Below are 22,014 nucleotides of genomic sequence, written 5' to 3'. Positions count from 1 at the left end.
ACATCCTGCGTGACACTGCAGTGCCACTCCTAGATGGGCCCGGTGTTTGTGTCGGCCACTAGGGTCGCTTATCTTACTCACACAGCGACCTCGGTGCAAATTTTAGGACTAAAAATAATATTGTGAGGTGTGAGGTATTCAGAATAGACTGAAAATGAGTGTAAAATATGGTTTTTGAGGTTAATAATACTTTGGGATCAAAATGACCCCCAAATTCTATGATTTAAGCTGTTTTTTAGTGTTTTTTGAAAAAAACACCCGAATCCAAAACACACCCGAATCCGACAAAAAAAATTCGGTGAGGTTTTGCCAAAACGCGTTCGAACCCAAAACACGGCCGCGGAACCGAACCCAAAACCAAAACACAAAACCCGAAAAATTTCAGGCGCTCATCTCTAATTTACACTATAACATTCCTGGGGGTCTCTGCAAAATATTGCGCATAGTTTTTACAGATTTTTTTGGTGGGGGCGTTTCCCTATTTGACAATGGCTGTGAAACATCTAGGACGCCAACTTTACACCTGGGCAGCTGGACAGTATATGAAAGATGTATCCAAAATATGTAAACAAATATATATATGTGTGCATATACCCTTGATGGAGTCATCCAGTTTGGAAATTCCTCAGAGAGCGGCTTGGCACAGGTTTTGTAATTAGCAGTGGTTGCGGGCTTGGTGATGCTTGCAGCTTAGTAGGTTCAATGGAGAGCTCAGATACTTCCTGGCTCCGTATGGGGCTCAGCAGACAGCCCACTGTGAGGATGTACACATGTCCTGAAGGAGGCAGGGAAGATGAGAGGACCAGCTGGAGTAGGGGTGGGCAAAATCCAAACCGATCCTGCCTGGCCCACTGCCTCCCACCAGCGAGCAATGACAAGCGGCCCGACCGGCTGAGCTGCTTGTCATTGCTCTGCACTGCAGTACCTCCAAGCTGCCGGCGGCGCCTCTCTCCCCTGCTGCTGCTGCGTTGTAGCAGCCTCCTCCTCCCGCCTCCAGAGTCCCCAGTGACAACGGCTGTGTTCAGCCAAAAAGGGGGCGGGGCTACATGCCGATGAGCGGGCAGAGCTACACGGGACCTCAGGGGGCGGAGCTACACGGGACAAGAGCCAGACTGCTACAGATCCATCCTTCCTGCCACTGCCAGCCAGATCAGTAAGTTAATGGGAAAAGTGAGTGAAAGAAAGGGTGTGTGTGTGTGTGTGTGTGTGTGTGTGTGTGTGTGTGTGTGTGTGTGTGTGTGTGATAGTGTGCGTATATTTGTGTGTGCGGGCAGTGGCGTCAGACTGTTTTAGGTTTGGGGGAGAGATCTTTAGCTCTCACTGTACCAACCCCTCCCGTGTTCTGTCACTGTGTCACCCCCCCACCCGTGTTCTGTCACTGCGTCACCCCCCCCGGTGTTCTGTCACTGTGTCACCCCCCGACCCCGCGTTCTGTCACTGTGTCACACCCCCCCCCCCCCGTGTTCTGTCACTGTGTCACACCCCCCGTGTTCTGTCACCGTGTCACACCTTTCCCCAGGGGCCAAAAGACACTGGATAATTTGCTTGCTGCACAATAATTATCCTAAATAGAATGTTAATGTGTAAAAAGGCTCTCTACCTGCCGTAATGTGTGTAAAAGGGGCTCTACCTGGTGTAATGTGTGTAAGTGGCGCTGTGTGGCGCAATTTGAATAATGGAGACTATTGTGCAGCCTAATATGAATCTGTATTATTTTTTGCCCACACCCCTTCCACATGAAGCCACGTCCCTATATTTTTGGCAAGTGGGGGGAGCTGCTATTTTGTATGTGGCCCTCGGATACTGACAGGAAATGTCAAGTGGCCCCTCAGCTGAAATAATTGCCCACCCCTGAGCTGGAGGATAAAGGACTACCCCCCCACACACACACACACACACACACACACACACACACACACACACACAAATAAATAAATAAATAAAATAAAATAATAAAATACAAAAAAAATAAAACTGGTTTCTGCTGCACAGTAACTCAAGAGTCCTAGGGGTAAATTTACTGAAGCTTCTAAAACAGAATTGGCGATGTTGCTCATAGCAACCAATCAGATGCTGTCTATCATTTTCACAAAGGCAAAAGAGAAATGATAGAAAGCATCCGATTGGTTGCTATGTGCAACATCACCAATTCTCTGTTTTAGAAGCTTTAGAAAATTTACCCCACAGAGTCCTATTATATAGAGGGGTTGCAGTTATATATCCAGTGGTCAGTTATATGACCGTTGGTCAGGAGACCGCCAGTCACAATATCAGCCACTAAATCCTGCCCGTTCACAATCCCGATGCCGACCAACAGGGACTATTCCCTCTCGTGTGTGGGGTCTACGACACCCATAGAGTGGGAGCAGAACCTGCGTGGCGACACTGGCGAGTGCAGAGATCCCACAAGGGGCCTGTTGCGCTCGTTCCCCCCCACACTGCCAGCATTCCACTGCCAGGATACCGGCGTCGGTATGCTGACTGGCGTTCTCCTGGTCACGCATACTCAACCCATATAGAGGACTAGGCAGAGACACCTAGTAGAGGGTAATATGTATTTTTAGAGAAAAAGACAAGAGGGGAGACCGCAGTTACTGGGGTAGGAGATAATCCTCGGCAATACATCAACTGTGCGTCTTTGTGTTCAGCCGCCACAGAAACTATGCAAGTGGCCTAGCTGCCAACTGGCATAAAGCTTGATGGTTGCTAGGTGAGTGGCACTACTCTGCTGAGTACACACACACACACACACACACACGTGTGTGGCACTACTCTGCTGAGTACACACACACACACACACACACACACACACACACGTGTGGCACTACTCTGCTGAGTACACACACACACACACACACACACACGTGTGGCACTACTCTGCTGAGTACACACACACACACACACACACACACACGTGTGGCACTACTCTGCTGAGTACACACACACACACACACACACACACAAACACATGTGTGGCACTACTCTGCTGAGTACACACACACACACACACGCACACACACACACACACGTGTGGCACTACTCTGCTGAGTATACACACACACACACACACACACACACGTGTGGCACTACTCTGCTGAGTACACACACACACACACACACACACACACACACACACACACGTGTGGCACTACTCTGCTGAGTACACACACACACACACACACACACACACACACACGTGTGGCACTACTCTGCTGAGTACACACACACACATGCACACACACACACACACACGTGTGGCACTACTCTGCTGAGTATACACACACACACACACGTGTGGCACTATTCTGCTGAGTACACACACACACACACGTGTGGCACTACTCTGCTGAGTACACACACACACACACACACACGTGTGTGGCACTACTCTGCTGAGTACACACACACACACACACACACACACACACACACGTGTGGCACTACTCTGCTGAGTACACACACACACACACAAACACGTGTGGCACTACTCTGCTGAGTACACACACACACACGCACACACACACGTGTGGCACTACTCTGCTGAGTATACACACACACACACACACACACACGTGTGTGGCACTACTCTGCTGAGTACACACACACGTGTGGCACTACTCTGCTGAGTACACACACACACACACACACACACACACACACACACGTGTGGCACTACTCTGCTGAGTACACACACACACACACACACACACAAACACATGTGTGGCACTACTCTGCTGAGTACACACACACACACACACGTGTGGCACTACTCTGCTGAGTATACACACACACACACACACACACACGTGTGGCACTACTCTGCTGAGTACACACACACGTGGCACTACTCTGCTGAGTACACACACACACGTGGCACTACTCTGCTGAGTACACACACACACACACACACGTGGCACTACTCTGCTGAGTACACACACACACACACACACACACGTGGCACTACTCTGCTGAGTACACACACACACACACACACACACGTGTGGCACTACTCTGCTGAGTACACACACACGCACACATTTATATAGTAAGGAATGAAAAACGGCACTCAGGATTTGATGCAATACAGCAATCTGTTTCTTGTACAAACAGCAACGTTTTGAATAAGTGTGATTCTTTTTTAAGCTCAGCAAGGTATCTTATCAACTGACCAACATTTAAACCTTGAAATTGCACCAAATACTGCTTCATTGATGACATAAATAAGATTTCACTTACCGGTAAATCTATTTCTCGTAGTCCGTAGAGGATGCTGGGACTCCGTGAGGACCATGGGGAACAGACGGGCTCCGCAGGAGATAGGGCACTTTAAGAAAGCTTTGGACTCTGGGTGTGCACTGGCTCCTCCCTCTATGCCCCTCCTCCAGACCTCAGTTAGGGAAACTGTGCCCAGAGGAGATGGACAGTACGAGGAAGGATTTTTGTAAATCTAAGGGCGAGATCAATACCAGCCCACACCAATCACACCGTATAACTTGTGATAAACTACCCAGTTTACATTATGAACAACAACATACACACGGTTCAACCGATAAACTATAACATAACCCTTATGTAAGCAATAACTATATACAAGTCTTGCAGAAGAAGTCCGCACTTGGGACGGGCGCCCAGCATCCTCTACGGACTACGAGAAATAGATTTACCGGTAAGAAAAATCTTATTTTCTCTAACGTCCTTGAGGATGCTGGGACTCCGTAAGGACCATGGGGATTATACCAAAGCTCCCAAACGGGCGGGAGAGTGCGGATGACTCTGCAGCACCGATTGAGCAAACAGGAGGTCCTCCTCAGCCAGGGTATCAAACTTATAGAACTTTGCAAAGGTGTTAGACCCCGACCAAGTAGCTGCTCGGCACAACTGTAATGCCGAGACCCCTCGGGCAGCCGCCCAAGAAGAGCCCACCTTCCTAGTGGAAATGAATGGCGTAGAATGCGCCAGCTGAATCGTGTTACAGATCCAGCGAGCAATAGTCTGCTTTGAAGCAGGAGCGCCAACCTTGTTGGCCGCATACAGAACAAACAGAGCTTCAGTCTTCCCGATTCTAGCCGTTCTGGTCACATAAATCTTCAAAGCCCTGACCACAGCCAGGGACTCGGAATCCTCCATGTCCCGTGTAGCCACAGGCACGACAATAGGTTGGTTCATATGAAAAGATGAGACCACCTTTGGCAGAAATTGAGGACGAGTCCTCAACTCTGCCCTATCCACGTGAAAAACCAAGTATGGGCTCTTATGTGATAAAGCCGCCAATTCTGAAACACGTCTAGCTGAAGCTAATGCCAACAACATGACCACTTTCCACGTGAGGTGAGGTATTTCAACTCCACAGTTTTGAGTGGTTCAAAGTACCAAGGTGACTTGAGGAAACGTAACACCACGTTAAGATCCCAAGGCGCCACTGGAGGCACAAAGGGAGGCTGAATATGCAGCACCCCCTTCACAAAAGTCTGTACTTCAGGAAGAGAGGCTAATTCTCTTTGAAAGAAAATGGATAAGGCCGAAATTTGGACCTTTATGGACCCTAATTTTAGGCCCAAAGTCACTCCTGTTTGAAGGAAGTGAAGCAGACGGCCCAAATGGAACTCCTCCATAGGAGCAGCTCTGGCCTCACACCAAGAAACATATTTCCGCCATATACGGTGATAATGTTTTAACGTCACGTCTTTCCTAGCCTTGATCAGGGTAGGAATGACTTCCTCTGGAATTCCTTTTTCCGCTAGGATCCGACGTTCAACCGCCATGCCGTCAAACGCAGCCGTGGTAAGTCTTGGAACAGACAGGGCCCCTGCCGCAGCAGGTCCTGCCTTAGAGGAAGAGGCCACGGATCTTCTGTGAGCAACTCTTGCAGCTCCGGATACCAAGTCCTCCGTGGCCAATCTGGAACAATGAGGATTGTTCTGACCCTGCTCATTCTTATTATTCTCAACACTTTGGGTATGAGAGGAAGAGGAGGAAACACATAAACCGATCTGAACACCCAAGGTGTCACCAGAGCGTCTACCGCTACCGCCTCAGGGTCCCTTGACCTGGCGCAATACCGCTTTAGCTTTTTGTTGAGACGGGATGCCATCATGTCGATTTGAGGCAGTCCCCATCGATCCGTGATCTGTGCGAAGACTTCTAGATGAAGTCCCCACTCTCCCGGATGCAGGTCGTGCCTGCTGAGGAAGTCCGCCTCCCAGTTGTCCACCCCCGGGATGAACACTGCTGATAGTGCGCTTACATGGCCTTCCGCCCAGCGTAGAATCCTGGTCGCTTCTGCCATGGCCACTCTGCTCCTTGTTCCGCCTTGCCGGTTTATATGAGCCACTGCCGTGACGTTGTCCGACTTAATCAGAACCGGTTTTCTCCGAAGCAATTCCTCCGCTTGACACAGGGCGTTGTATATGGCCCTCAACTCCAGGACGTTGATGTGGAGACAAGTCTCTAGGTTTGACCAGAGACCTTGGAAATTTCTTCCCAGTGTTACTGCTCCCCAGCCTCGGAGGCTTCCGTCCGTGGTCACCAGGATCCAGTCCTGAATGCCGAACCTGCGACCCTCCAGCAGGTGAGCACTGTTCAGCCACCACAGGAGAGATACCCTGGTCCTGGGAGACAGGGTGATCCTTTGATGCATTCGTAAATGGAACCCGGACCACTTGTTCAAGAGGTCCCATTGAAAGGTCCTCGCATGGAACCTGCCGAAAGGGATGGCCTCGTATGAAGCAACCATCTTCCCCATGACCCGCGTGCAATGATGCACTGAAACCTTTTTTGGTTTTAATAGGTTCCTGACCATGGCTATGAGCTCCTGAACCTTTTCGATCGGAAGAAAAACCTTTTTCTGGTCTGTGTCTAGAATCAGGCCCAAAAAGGTCAGACGCGTTGTAGGGACTAGCTGGGACTTCGGTATATTGAGAATCCAGCCGTGTATCTGCAACGTCTTCATGGACAGAGACATGCTGTCCAGCAACTTCTCCCGAGATCTCGCCTTTATGAGGAGATCGTCCAAGTATGGGATAATTGTGACCCCCCTGCCTGCGCAGGAGCACCATCATTTCCGCCATTACCTTGGTGAAAATCCTCGGGGCCGTGGAAAGCCCAAACGGCAATGTCTGAAATTGGTAGTGACAGCCCTGCACTGCAAATCTCAGGAACGCCTGATGAGGGGGGAATATCGGAACATGAAGGTATGCATCCTTTATGTCCAGGGACACCATCCAATCCCCCCGCTCCAGGCTGGCGATGACCGCCCTGAGTGATTCCATCTTGAACTTGAACCTCTTCAAGTACAGGTTCAGAGATTTTAAATTTAAAATGGGTCTGACCGAACCATCCGGTTTCGGAACCACAAACAGGGTCGAGTAATATCCCTCTCCTTGCTGGATATGAGGAACTGTGACAATCACCTGTTGAATATACAATTTTTGGATTGCCGCCAACACTAGCTCCCTCTCTGATGGGGAAGCCAGCAGAGCCGATTTGAAAAACCGGCGAGGAGGCAAGTCTTCGAATTCCAGCCTGTATCCATGAGAAACAATCTCTAATGCCCAGGGATCCACCTGCGAGTGAACCCAGACGTGGCTGAAAAACCGAAGACGAGCCCCCACTAGATCTGCCTCCCCCCGTCATGCGGTGGACTTTGCAGAGGCAGGGGAGGACTTTTGCTCTTGGGAACTAGCTGTGTGCAGCTTCTTTCCCCTACCTTTCCCTCTGGCAACAAAGGACGATCCCCGTACCTTTTTGTTTTTATTGGAACGAAAGGACTGCATTTGATAATGAGGTGCCTTTTTTGTATGCTGCGGGGGGACATAAGGTAAGAAATTCGACTTACCAGCCGTAGCCTTAGAGACAAGGTCCGAGAGGCCGTCTCCAAACAACTCCTCCCCTTTGTAAGGCAAGGACTCCATATGCCGCTTTGAATCGGCATCTCCCGTCCACTGTCGGGTCCACAAGAGCCGTCTAGCAGAAATAGACATAGCATTTATTCTGGGGCTTAATAAACAAATGTCTCTCTGAGCATCTCTCATTTACAAGGCAGCATCTCTGATATGCTCTATGGTCATTTGAATAGCATCCCTATCTAAGGTGTCAATCTCCGTAGATAAGGAATCTGCCCATGCCACAACCGCACTACAAACCCAGGCCGACTCCATAGCCGGTCTAGCAATAGTACCTGAATGAGTGTAAATGTGCTTCAAGGTAATTTCCTGCCTGCGGTCAGCAGGTTCCTTGAGGGAAGCCGTATCCTGAGAAGGCAGTGCCACCTTTTTGGACAAGCGTGTCAGCGCCTTGTCTACTTTAGGCAAAGATTCCCAGCGTATCCTATCAGTTTGTGGAAAAGGATACGCCATAAGAATCCTTTTTGGGAACTTGTGGTCTCCTATCCGGAGATTCCCAAGCCTTTTCGCACAATTCACTTAGTTCAAATGAGGATGGAAAGGTGACTTCAGGCTTTTTCCCTTTATATATGTGTACCCTCGTGTCAGGGACCGGGGGTTCTTCAGTAATATGCAAAACCTCTTTAATGGCAATAATCATGTATTTTTGCATCTTCATAGTCGACACTAGAGTCAGTATCTGTGTCATCGATCTGGGATATGGTGCGCTTCTGAGACCCCGAAGGGCCTGGCGCCACAGGGACAGGCATAGACTGGCTACCTGACTGATCCCTAAGCTTCTGCCTTGTCTAACCTTTTATGCAATAGATTAACATTTGCATTCAAGACATCCAGCATATCCACCCATTCCGGTGTCGGCGTTGCCGACGGCGACATGACATTCAGGCACTCCCCCTCCACATTAAGCGAGCCTTCCTCGTCAAACATGTCGACACGCGTACCGACACACTTCACACACACAGGGAACCCCTTTCTGAAGACAGTATCCCTGACAAGGCCCTTCGGAGAGACAGAGAGAGAGTATGCCAGCACACACCCCAGCGCAATGATCCTGGAGACCAACACAAAATGTTTTTCCCCAGCAGCGTTGTATAATATGTTATCTGCCAATTATGTGCCCCCCCCCCCCTCTCTTTTAAACACCCCTTCACCGTGTGTAAGCAGGGGAGAGTCCGGGGAGCTTCCTCTCAGCGGTGCTGTGGAGAGAAAATGGCGCTGGTGAGTGCTGAGGGGCTCTTTTATATACATGTACAGTGCCCACCTGTACATGTATATTGTCTTTTGCCATAAGAGGTGTTTATATTGCTGCCCAGGGCGCCCCCCCCCCAGCGCCCTGCACCCTTACAGTGACCGGAGTGCATAGGCGTGCGCAGCACATTTTATTAGGGTGTGCACGATTGGAGGGGCGTGTCTAGAACCACCTATTGGGTGTGACTAACACCGCCTATTGGGTGTGTCTAGTATTGTATATTGGCACTCAAACTAGTACAAACTAACTAATACAGGGATTTTGAATAAATAGAGTTTGCAGTGAGGGCTGGCAGATGATTATTAATCCCAAAATTTGTAAGCCTGGGACCTCACTGACCAATTCAAATACCGTATTTGCTGGCGTATAAGACGACTTTTTCCCCCTGAAAAACATGCCTCCAAGTGGGGGGTCGTCTTATACGCCGGGTGTCGTCTTATACGCCGGGCGGGAAGTCGCCCGGCGTGGGAAGTCGCGAAACAGGGGCGTGACCTAGCATAAGGGGGCGTGGCCTCGCGGGCGGACCCCCGTTTTCAGCAATGGTGGTTGAGAAGATGATGTTGGCTGCCCCCCCCCACTTCCCCCGTGAAGTGCCTCTATCTGTACGGTGAGTGTACGGGTGAAGCTGTGTGAAGTCCGGCTCCTACACAGGGACAGGAGCCAGGTGCTGCACGTATTGTTACAGTGCAGCACCCGGCTCATGTCACTGAGCAGGAGCCGACATTCAGCAGTGACAGGCGGACATCGGCAGCACTTACAGTATAAGAGATTTGGTATGCATAAGAAGGGGGGGGGGGGGGGGGGGGGACAGCGGCTTAGGCAGGGGGGACAGCGGCAGCACTGCAGGGAAGCTGCAGGTGTGGGGGGCTTAATACTGGTACTACAGGGCAGACCAGACAGCTGCTAGTGACAGAGAGACGGCAGGGACCAATCCAATCAGGCTTTGTATACAGCCAACAGCCAACCACAGTACTGCACCATTGTACAGTACAGTATAGCATAGCAAAATGCCTGCCTGTGTTTCTGAGAAATCAAATCAAATCTGATGTTCTTTTACGTTTTATTTGGTGTGTGGAAGGTGTGCGGAAGAGGGGGTAGTCTTATATGGCGAGTATATAACAAACTCTATATTTTGAGTGGAAATGTTGGGGGGTCGTCTTATACGCCCAGTCGTCTTATACGCCGGCAAATACGGTAATTTAAGTACAATGTAATAGGCAAAACCATTGCTTGTAGCTTCCCATAATAAAATATGTGGAGAAACAGAAGCCAGTCATGTCCCTGTCCCTCACCACAAAATTGAACCTAAGCATGACATATTATAAACACAATTTACAGTACTTAATATTTTTTCAAAACTTCTCAATAAGAAACTTTTGTTCTTGGGGTGCTGTGAGCAGGGCCGGTGCAAGGTTTCTCGGCACCCTAGGCAAAACTTCAGCCTCCCCCCCTCCTACCACCACCCCCATTGGGCACCACAGGAAAAAATAAAACACATTGGCATCCACAGGAAAAAATAATAACAAACACACTGGCCCCTTTCAGGAAAAAAGAAAAAAACACTTTGTCCTCCACAGAACAAAAAACACACACATTTGCCCTGACAGGAAAATCCCACAATGCTCCCCAGTACATAATTTGCATTTACCCATTTATTATTGACAGAACAGCAAATGAATGTGCTCCTGCTAAGTACAAAGGGAAAATGTGATGGCTTCTCCAACATGTGTGCAAGGCCCTATCTTAAAGTATCAAAACTATTGTTACTGATAGTGCCACTAATTTGCACAGCGCTGTACACAGAACATCAGAATTCGTATCACTCCCTGTCCCACTGGAATGAGAGTGATATTCCCTAAAATAAAAACACACACAGACAATTCCACATAACCTTCCCATGTGTTTTTGGAGTGTGGGAGGAAACAGGAATACCCAGAGGAAACCCACACAAACATAAAAAGAACATGCAAACTCCACACAGACAGGCCATGACCAGGAATTGACCTCATGACTTGAGTGCTCTGAGGCAGTAATGCTAACCCTATGCCACTGTCCCGCCGATTGGATTACAACGTATAAAAAATGTTGCAGGCTGTATAGAGAATACACCCTACAGCAGGTTGGGAAAGGGACCCTGCCGCTTAGAATCCCAACACCTCGATGGAAAGTATGCTAACCCTCCACCCCTCCCCTTCCTGCAGTCTAACCCTAACTCCCCCTCCCCCCTGCAACCTAACTCTAACCCTCCCCCTGGTGCCTAACCCTATCCCCCTACTCCCCACAGCCTAACTGTAACCCTCCCGGCATACTTACATTCGGTATGTTGACTCTTGGGATTCCGGTGTCGGGTTTCTGAGCGTTGTTGGGCAGCACATTTGTTTAGTGTGTGCAGTTAGATTTCAGTACTAATATATGCCAAAAAAATAGAACACGACAATCTGACAAATACGTTTTCTGAGCAGCAGGTACGGATGTCTTGTTCAGCCATACAATATATAACTGGTGATATACCTATGTTGGTTCATTAACAAACAGTTTTTATGTTGCAAATATAGGGAAATGTGGCACCCCCAGCCAATGTGGAACTACGAGTCCCAGCACATCCCGCCAAAAAGAAGCAGGGCATACTGGGAAATGTAGTTTCACATCAGTTACAGGTGACACATGGAACAAAAAACTCCACTACCTACTTGCAAGGAAGAGAAACCGTCAGATGGAGAAGCAATCAGCCAGCATCCATCACAGCCTATGGACCTACAGGTCTTCCGTAGCTCTGTAGGACAAAGTAAAAAAAAAGTTTGTAGTAGGATCACGGGCTGGTGCTGGTCCCACAGTGCCAGTGGGATTAGGCTGCAGATGCATAAACCACTGGACTACCAGGGCACTTCCTCTAGATGAGGCAGCAAAGGACATAAGTGACGGAGCAGGCTGGGGGGGTATATGACATCCTGCCCCCCCCCCCCCCCCCCCCCCAGTGCAGCCCACCTGTTGCTGTATTAAAAATTACAAAAATAATATAAAAGTATCCTCCTAAACAGCAGGGGGGTAGGGTGTGTGTGTGCTCTGTGCTGCCACTGATCTGCCTGTACCTTCACCAACTGCAGACCTGTAGTGATACAGTATGTGTGCAGTGACCTTCTGTAACTAACAGAGTCAGAGTGTGAGGTATAGCAATACAGGTACTGGATGTTTCCCAGTGAGCCCTATGACACACACATACAACCACTCACACTGAGGCCCACACACTGACACTCATACTGAGGCAGAGGCACACACACACTCATACTGAGGCACGCACACACGCTCATACTGAGACACACACAGTGATACTGAGACACACACACACACACACACACACACACACTGACACTCATACTGAGGCAGAGGCACACACATTCATACTGAGACACACACACAGTGATACTGAAACACACACTCATACTGAGACACACACACTGACACTCATACTGAGGCAGAGGTACACACACACTCAGACTGAGACACACTCACACTGACACTCATACTGAGGCAGAGGCACACATACACTCATACTGGGGCACACACACTCATACTGAGACACACACACACACACACACACACACACACTGACACTTATACTGAGGCAGAGGCACACATACACTCATAGTGAGGCACACACACACACACACACACACACACACACACACACACACACACACTGACACTCATACTGAGGCAGAGGCACACATACACTCATACTGATACATGCAGTGATACTGACACACATTGACACTCATACTGAAACTGACACACACTGAGACTGAGATACACTCACACTGACACTCATACTGAGGCAGAGGCGCACACACACTCATACTGAGACACACACAGTAATACTGAGACACACACTGACACTCATACTGAGGCATAGGCACACATACTGAGACACACACACTCATACTGAGACACACTCACACACACACAGTTGTACTGAGACACACACACACTCATACTGAGACACACACACAGTGATACTGAGACACACACATACTGAGACACACACACAGTGATACTGCGACACACACACTGACACCCATACTGAGGCAGAGGCACACATATACTCATACTGAGGCGCACACACACACACACACACTCATACTAAGACACACACACACACACACTGACACTCATACTGAGGCAGAAACACACATACACTCATACTAAGACACACACACACAGTGATACTGAGACACACACACACTGACTCATACTGAGGCAGAAGCACACATACACTCATACTGATGCACACACAGTGATACTGAGACACACTGACACTCATACTGAGGAAGAGGCGCACACACTCATACTGAGACACACACACTCATACTGAGGCAGAGGCACACACACACTCATACTGAGACACACACAGTGATACTGAGACACACACACAGTGATACTGAGACACACACTGACACTCATACTGAGGCAGAGGCACACACTCACTGATACTGAGACACATACAGTGAAACTGAGACACACTGACACTCATACTGCGGCAGAAGCACACACACACACACACACACACACACACACACACACACTCAAACTGAGACACACTGACACTCATACTGACGTAGAGGCACACGCACTCATACTGAGACACACACACAGTGATAAAGAAACACGTACACTCATACTGTGGCAGAGGCACATGTACACTCATACTGAGGCACACACACACTCACACAGAGACACACACACACACACACACACACACACACATTGAGGCACACACACTGATATTGAGAGACACACATACTGATGCAGAGGCACCCATACGCTCATACTGAGACACACACTCATACTGAGACACACACACCACTAGCACAGTAGTAACCTCCATGCAGCTCAGATCACAGGAGTCAGTCTCCGAAAGAGTAGCCATGCCGGGCAGCAGAACAATAGACAGACCACCGAGAACCTAGCATACTCGGGGGCGTGGCCACGCCCCTTTAAAAAAAACCCCATCAAGCAGTACAGTAGGCTATGGAGCTGCCCGGCAGAGAGGTAAGGAACACGGGACTGGCCGAGGGGGAAACTACCTCTCTGCTCACACTGCATAGCGGTGGTGAGTGAAAGAAAATAGCTGGTGGATCCCGGGACACCGTGTAGTGCATCAGCTGCCTGTCAGTTGGCTTAGCAGCGTTGCAGGACTACCCGCAGCGCTGCTATGTGTGTCTATGCCGCCGGGTGCCCTGCTGCTGATTTTGCGTGAGGACTACATGGCTGGCAGTCTCAGCGTACCGCCCCCTCAGGTCCAGGCGCCCATAGGCAGCTGCCTAAAGCTGCCTAGTGGAAGCGCCGGCCCTGGCTGTGAGAAACATTCTGACACTCTACGGTACTGTGATTTACAAAAGTTTGGGAACTACTGGTATAGATACTAGAGCATCCATAAATGGTCTCTTGATAAAAAAAAAAAGGGGGGGGGGATTAAGGGGTACACACACAGTATATAAAAATATGCACAGATATATTAAACACATTTTATATATAATGTCCAAAGATGACCTGCACTCATGAATGGCAGACAGAATGCCCTGGTGCTCCGAATCTTAAACACATGGTGGACAGAAGTATGTCTGGCACTCAGGGACTAATAGGACAATGAAGCTGGCAGCAAATTCAACATTTCGGGGCGCAAACCCCTTTATCAAGATCAAGGTCTATATATACATGTTAAATTTGTATATTTTATTACCATAGATTATATCCCTCAAAATATATATTATTAATGAATGCATTATTACATTACACAGTATAATATTATTTGAGTAATAACACATTATTAATTATATATATTTCCAGGGCTGTAATCTATAGTAATAAAATATACAAACTTAACACATATTTAACAGATTTTATATACAGTATATATATATATATATATATATATATATATATACACACACACACATATATATTTGTATATATATATATATATATATACACATATACATACATACATGCAGCCTGCCAGAATTTTAAATAAATATAAAAGGGCTTACTGCTTTGAACAAGTTTAGTGCTGGCCTGGTCCTTTATAGTTTTAAAGCTTTGTGGTGAGGGCTAGAAGGGAGGTGGATCTGCCTCAGTGGTGGTGCAGTGGCCGGAGTCTGCTGCCTGACTTCGCAAAGGACCATGGGAGGAAAAGCTGCAGCGACTGGGCATGCGCAGCAGCCCTCCTCCCGTAGCGGCGGCCATCTTTGTTAAGGGCAGCCGACGCTGGAATGCCCAGACTGCCCCTCACCTTAAAATAATTTTACATTAATCCTTCCTGACCGGGCGACTGGTACGGCGGCGGGCGCGGTGGGGGCTTCTCATTTCTGAGGCAGACTCAGGAATGAGCACTGACCAGTGTGCTGCAGGCGTGGTGTGTTTGGGGGTGCCGGACATTAGGGGGTGCCTGTGCGCACCAGGCACCCCCCGTGCGCACGCCTATGCCGGAGTGTGTGAGGTGTATGGGAGCAATGACGCACAGCTGCAGTGCTGTGCGTTACCTCCGTGAAGCTGAAGGCTTCTGCCGCCTGACGACTTCTGTCTTCTGTTCTTCTAGCTCTGTGAGGAGAACGGCGGCGCGGTTCCGGGGGTGGACGCCCAGTAAGAACCTACGTTCACCCCCTCTGTAGCTAATGGTGTCCAGTAGCCGAGGAAGCAGAGCCTATCTTAGACAAGAAGGTCTGCTCCTCTCTCCTCAGTCCCTCGATGCAGGGAGCCTGTTGCCAGCAGTGCTCCCTGTAAAAAAGTATAAAAAGTAGAGAAAAAATCCAAACAAAAATGCTTTTAGGCAGAGAACTCAGGAAAGCTCTCTGCAGTGCACTCATCCTGCTCTGTGTAAAAACTGAGGTCTGGAGGAGGGGCATAGAGGGGGGAGCCAGTGCACACCCAGAGTCCAAAGCTTTCTTAAAGTGCCCTATCTCCTGCGGAGCCCGTCTATTCCCCATGGTCCTTACGGAGTCCCAGCATCCTCAAGGATGTTAGAGAAATACAAATACCCATTATCATAACAATAATAAACAGTAAGCAGTGAAAGTTGTTACAATATATCTCTCAAACATGTTGCAACATAATGACGAGTAAACACAGTAAACAAGAAGATTTATGGTACATAGATACAGGATGGTGCAATGCAATAATAGTATAGTTTATCCCAATATCACATGAGAGTGATAAGATAGTGTTGTGCAGTAACTACAGTATAAGGTGTGACTCTGATTTCACCTGCAGGCAATAAGTCATTACTCACACTGATTGTTTGTTGCCAGAACTGTGGCTACTTGGTCAGCTGTGCTCAACCAGTGCTATTCTGATGTTGTCAGTACATGGCAGCTAAAGGAAACAAATGATGATATATGGTCTATGGGTGCTTGGATGATATTATGCAATAATAGTATAGTTTAAACCAATGAGAATGTCAGAAGAAGAATACCCCATAAGGGAAAACAAAGTTAGGATTTATTGTATTAAAATATTTGTATTATTCTTATTTGCATTCAAATGAAACTGACAGGAAGATGGTCTATGCTGTAAGCCACACTTTGTGGGTAATTCAGTTGTTTGTTATTTTGTTTACAGTAATGGGTGTATATCAGACTTATTCAATTGTTGCTCCGATCAGACACCCATTACCAGCAGCAGTCGCATCTCAGCTCACACCCCCGGAGGTGGTGAGCTGAAATGTGTGAGAAGAAGACAGCTGTTTGGGCACCCAAACAGCACTTTACTGGTTGCACCCATTAGTTTAGTCATGTTTTGCTGCTTTACACAGCAAAACAATGACTAATTGGGCATGATAAGCAAGATAATTAAGGGGTGCCCAAAACAATTGAACAGCAACAATGGGTACCCATTAATTATCATGCTTGAACAAACAATTGAATTGCCCTTAATGAGAACACTACACAATTACAGCTTTTAAATACGTGTGCAAGCTGCATATACGTTACTGTGCAAAAGTTTTAGGCAAGTGTGGAAAAAATATTGCAAAAGTAAGAATGCTTTCAAATATAGAGATGTTAATATTTTTTTTTTTTTTTCAGTTAACAAAATCCAAAGGAGAATGCTAAATCAAATCAATTATTGGTGTGACCATCCGTTGCCTTCAAAACAGCATCAACTTTTCTAGATACACTTGCGTACAGTTGTTGAAGGAACTCGACAGTGAGGTTGTTTCAGTCATTTTGGAGAACTAACCACAGAACTTCTGTGGATGTAGGCTTGCTCAAATCCTTCTGTCTCTTCATATAATCCCAGACAGACTCGATGATGTTGAAAGCAGGGCTCTGTTCTTTTTTACGCTGACGATAGTTCTTAATGACATTGGCTGTATGTTTGAGGTCGTTGTCCTGCCATGGAATAAATTTGGAGCCAATCCAATGCCTCCCTGATGGTACTGCATGATGGATAAGTACCTGCCTGAATTTTTCAGCATTGAGGAAAGTATTAATCCTATGGTTGTGTGGTGCTTTTTCCATTATTTCCTTTCAACCATTAATCCTGACCGAATCCCCAACTCCATTTGCTGAAGTCCAGCCCCAAACTTGCAAGGAACCTCAACCATGCTTCACTGTTACCTGCAGACACACTTCTGTTTTCAAAAACATTGGCCCTCATTCTGAGTTGATCGCAGCAGCAAGAAAGTTAGCAACTGGGCAAAACCATGTGCACTGCAGGGGAGGCAGATATAACATGTGCAGAGAGAGTTAGATTTGGGTGGGGTGTGTTCAATCTGCAATCTAATTTGCAGTGTAAAAATAAAGCAGCCAGTATTTACCCTGCACAGAAATATAATAACCCACCCAAATCTAACTCTCTCTGCACATGTTATATCTGCCTCCCCTGCAGTGCACATGGTTTTGCCCAATTGCTATCAAAAATCCTGCTGCGATCAACTTGGAATTACCCCCATTGTTACTTTGCAGCATTTTTTGCCACACTAGCCTAAAACTTTTGCACAGTACAGTGTGTGTGTATGTGTGTGTGTGCGTGTGCGTTTGTGTGGGTGTATGTATGTATATGTGTGTGTGTATATATATATATATATATATATATCAGCATTTTGGCGGCACTCAGAAAAATCATCACAGTACACAAGCAGGTATATTCAACGTTTCGAAGATATTAACTTCGTCATTCATCGTTGAATATACCTGCTTGTGTACTGTGATGATTTTTACAGAGTGCCACCAAAATGCTGCTAATGATTGGACCCGCCGAGGGCACCGGATTTCTTGTATTCTATTGGGAGTTCTGCTTGAAAATTTGGACTATATATATATATATGTATATATATATATATATATAAAATATTTTTCTTACGCCTTAGAGGATGCTGGGGTCCATTTTAGTACCATGGGGTATAGACGGTTCCACAGGAGACTTCGGAACTTTAAGACTTTTCAACAGTGTGAACAGGAGACTTGCTAGAATGTGCTCTGCTACAAAAATCCACCAATGACCGACTCCAGGCTTGTGAAAAAAACAACAAATACCTTTTATTCAGGTAGCTAAAAAAACAGGCTGTTAATACCTACCGGTAAATCCTTTTCTCCTAGTCCGTAGAGGATGCTGGGGTCCACTTCAGTACCATGGGGTATAGACTGTTTCTCAGGAGCCATGGGCAGTTTAAGACTTTTCTAGAGTGTGAACTGGCTCCGACCTCTATGCCCCTCCTCCAGACCTCAGTTTAGAAAATGTGCCCAGGAGACTGGATGCACACTAGTAGAGCTCTACAGAGCTGTCAAAGTTGGAAAATATTACAGTACACACATCACAAACAAACACCACACAGATGGCCTCCGTGCGTGTACTTATTCTGCCGTGCGTGCACATATTCACAAATTGCATATATGATCACTCACGCGGTCGTGCGTGTTAGCGCGTTGTATGAGTAATTACGGTAGCATTTGTACTCACATGGAAAAGCCACAAAGACATTTCATATATTTAATCCATATAATGCATAAATCACCCACTGTCTGCTCATCCTTTTAATAGCAAGAAGATGGTTCACACATAAATTATCCTCCTAGAAACTCTAATACAATGTACCAGACAGCCTTGTTTACGCAAAGCTTTGAAATCCTATGAAGAAGGCAAATACCTTTGGTTACCCCCATTGTTCTAGAGTTGTCCAGTATCTGTCGAAGACAATAAATACTGGATTGTCATTGTCTTATCTGAAGTCAGGACAAACAAAAAGACAATATCCAGGAACCTAGTTTAACTGAAGAGAAACTATTAGCAATAGCTGACAAATCACAAACCAGACATTTAGATAGCTAAGGTAATAACATTCATGGTCTGAACTCTTGGAAATGTGTGTATGTTTGTGTATATATATATATATATATATATATATAGTTACCAAACAAATTGTAATAACAGGAAAATGTATGTATGTATATATATATATATATATATATATATATATACATACATATGTATGTATATGTATGTATAGGGATCCGGATTGAAAGTCGACAGTAACTAGGTCGACAATGTTTAGGTCGACAAATAAAGGTCGACAGTAACCAGGTCGACAGGGTGTCTAGGTCGACAGGGTCTTTAGGTCGACATGTTCTAGGTCGACAGGTCAAAAGGTCGACATGAGTTTTTCACAAATTTTTTCTTTTTTTGAACCTTTTCATACTTAACGATCCACGTGGACTACGATTGGAACGGTAATCTGTGCCGAGCGAAGCGGTAGCGGAGCGAAGGCACCATGCCCGTAGCATGGCGAGCTAATCGAGCCATGCGAGGGGACGTGGTGCACTAATTGGGGTTCCCGGTCACTCTACGAAGAAAACGACACCAAAATAACATGAAAAACTCATGTCGACCTTTTGACCTGTCGACCTAGAACATGTCGACATAAAGACCCTGTCGACCTAGACACCCTGTCGACCTAGTTACTGTCGACCAATAGTGGTCGACCTAGACATTGTCGACCTAGTTACTGTCGACTTTCAATACCACACCCATATGTATGTATATGTGTATATATATATATATATATATATATATATATATCTTGAAGATGGAAATGGAAAATCATACCATGTGTGGGATCATATTGTTCAGAGATCTGGTGGGTATAAGAGTGATCTGGTGGGTATAAGAATATTGTCACATATTGCAACAATTAGTTAGATTTATGTATGATTAATGTGATGGGTTTAACTGGTCATGGGGCGGGAACTCAGATGCAAACAACAGAAATCACATCTGAAGTCTTAGCCATTGCCCACCGCTTGAGCTGACCAATGATCCCCAGTGCACAGGATATGTCCCACCCCCGAACCAATGGAAGAAGAGCATACAGTGTCTATTGTATTATGTTTTGATCAACTGTATAAAAAGCCAAGCTGCCTAGCCGGTCGGTAATCTCTCTCTCTGAAGGGTCATCTTGCCTGATAGACCTGAGCACTGGCACTGGCGAAACCAAACGTATGTACCATTGTATTGTAGCCTCTTTTCTCTTATTGTAATTGTATATTTGTTGTAACTCCCTTTTTATCAATTATAAGTTGGCGGGTCGGATCCCAACTTCTTAAATACAATTGGTGTCGTGTCTCTCTTTCCCTGCTAAAGTTTATACAAGTGTATTTAAGTCACACGTGTAGCTGCAAAGTGCTCACGGCGTGTCTTTGTGTGTGTATGCACCACGTGTACTTTGTACGTCCGTCGCGGCGTTTGGACGCAAAGTGCGTACACGGTTCGGGGCTTTGTACGCTAACTGTGTAAAAAGTACGTAGGCTAAGGATTGATTACAACGGCCGCAGCGGCTCCATTTTAAAGTGTATTGTGTGTATTTTTAAAGTATTGCTTTTAGTCCTGTAAGTAAATCAGCATTTACAGAGCTTTGCTGGAAAAATACTTTCTTAGTTTTTTATTTTACAGGGAAGCTGCTGGCAACAGCTTCCCTGCTTCGTGGGACTTAGGGGGGAAGTAGGAACCAACTTCTCAGTTAGTTAATGGTTCTGCTTCCGCTGACAAAACACCATTAGCTCCTGAAGGATACTGAACACAGCCCAAGCCTGGCCAGCGTTCACTCCCACAGCACTGCCACCACCCCCTAACAGAGCCAGAAGTCTGGTGAGTATATTACCGGAGTCCTGCAGAGAGGGGATCCTCAGGTCATCGTTGGCGGCATACAGGTACATGCGCAGCACGTGCCATGTCTCTCAGCACAAGGGTGCAGAGCATGGGGGGGGAGGGGCGCGCTCTGAGGGCATGTTTTAAAACCTTACTCTCACTGGCAAAAAGGGTACATACACGTACAGCCGCTGATGTGCCATCCCCAGCCAGTATAAATATTACATTGCTGAGGCTGAAGGGCGAGGCTTCTCCCCAGACTTGCCAGAACACTCACTGGGTGCCATTTTCTCCTGCAGAAACTCCACTGTGAAGCTCCTGAATGCTGTTTCTCCTCATGACAACGCTGATACAAGTACAGGGTGTTATAGAAGGGGCAGAGAGTGTTCATTATAATTAGGTCTGTGGGCCTATTATTGGTATATGCACTGTAAGTGGGTAATATTTCCACAATTCACAATAAGGCACAATGTGTGGACTGGCAGATCCCTCTGTGTCTCTCTGACAGACTTTAGTGTGGGTCTGTCCCCAATAGCTCCCCTGTGTGATAGGGGTGTGTGTGTACAAGTTTGTAACATGTCAGATATTGGGGAGGGCTCTTCCCAGGAAGAACCCATTTTAGATATACAAGAGGGTAATGTGGTGGCCCTTCCCTCTCAGAAGGAGCCGGAGTGGTGAGAATGTTGTAAAAGAATATGTCAATGCTTGCAAAGAAAATCTCTGACTAAATAT

General features: G+C 46.9%; 1 long non-coding RNA gene across 1 annotated transcript in view; it reads left to right on the top strand.

Annotated features, from left to right (window-relative positions):
• LOC134987382 (uncharacterized) overlaps positions 1-17,583 on the top strand; it is a 59,706-nt gene extending 42,123 nt beyond the window's left edge. The window contains exon 2 of the long non-coding RNA XR_010193048.1: positions 17,226-17,583. This is a non-coding gene — a long non-coding RNA (uncharacterized LOC134987382). The remainder of the gene's footprint in view (positions 1-17,225) is intronic.
• Positions 17,584-22,014: the final 4,431 nt, after the last annotated feature.

This window comes from Pseudophryne corroboree, chromosome 2, assembly GCF_028390025.1.
Source record: "Pseudophryne corroboree isolate aPseCor3 chromosome 2, aPseCor3.hap2, whole genome shotgun sequence".
NCBI classification, from domain to species: domain Eukaryota; kingdom Metazoa; phylum Chordata; class Amphibia; order Anura; family Myobatrachidae; genus Pseudophryne; species Pseudophryne corroboree.
The sequence above is the reverse complement of the archived record's forward strand: the minus strand, read 5'-3'. Positions and strand labels throughout refer to the sequence as shown.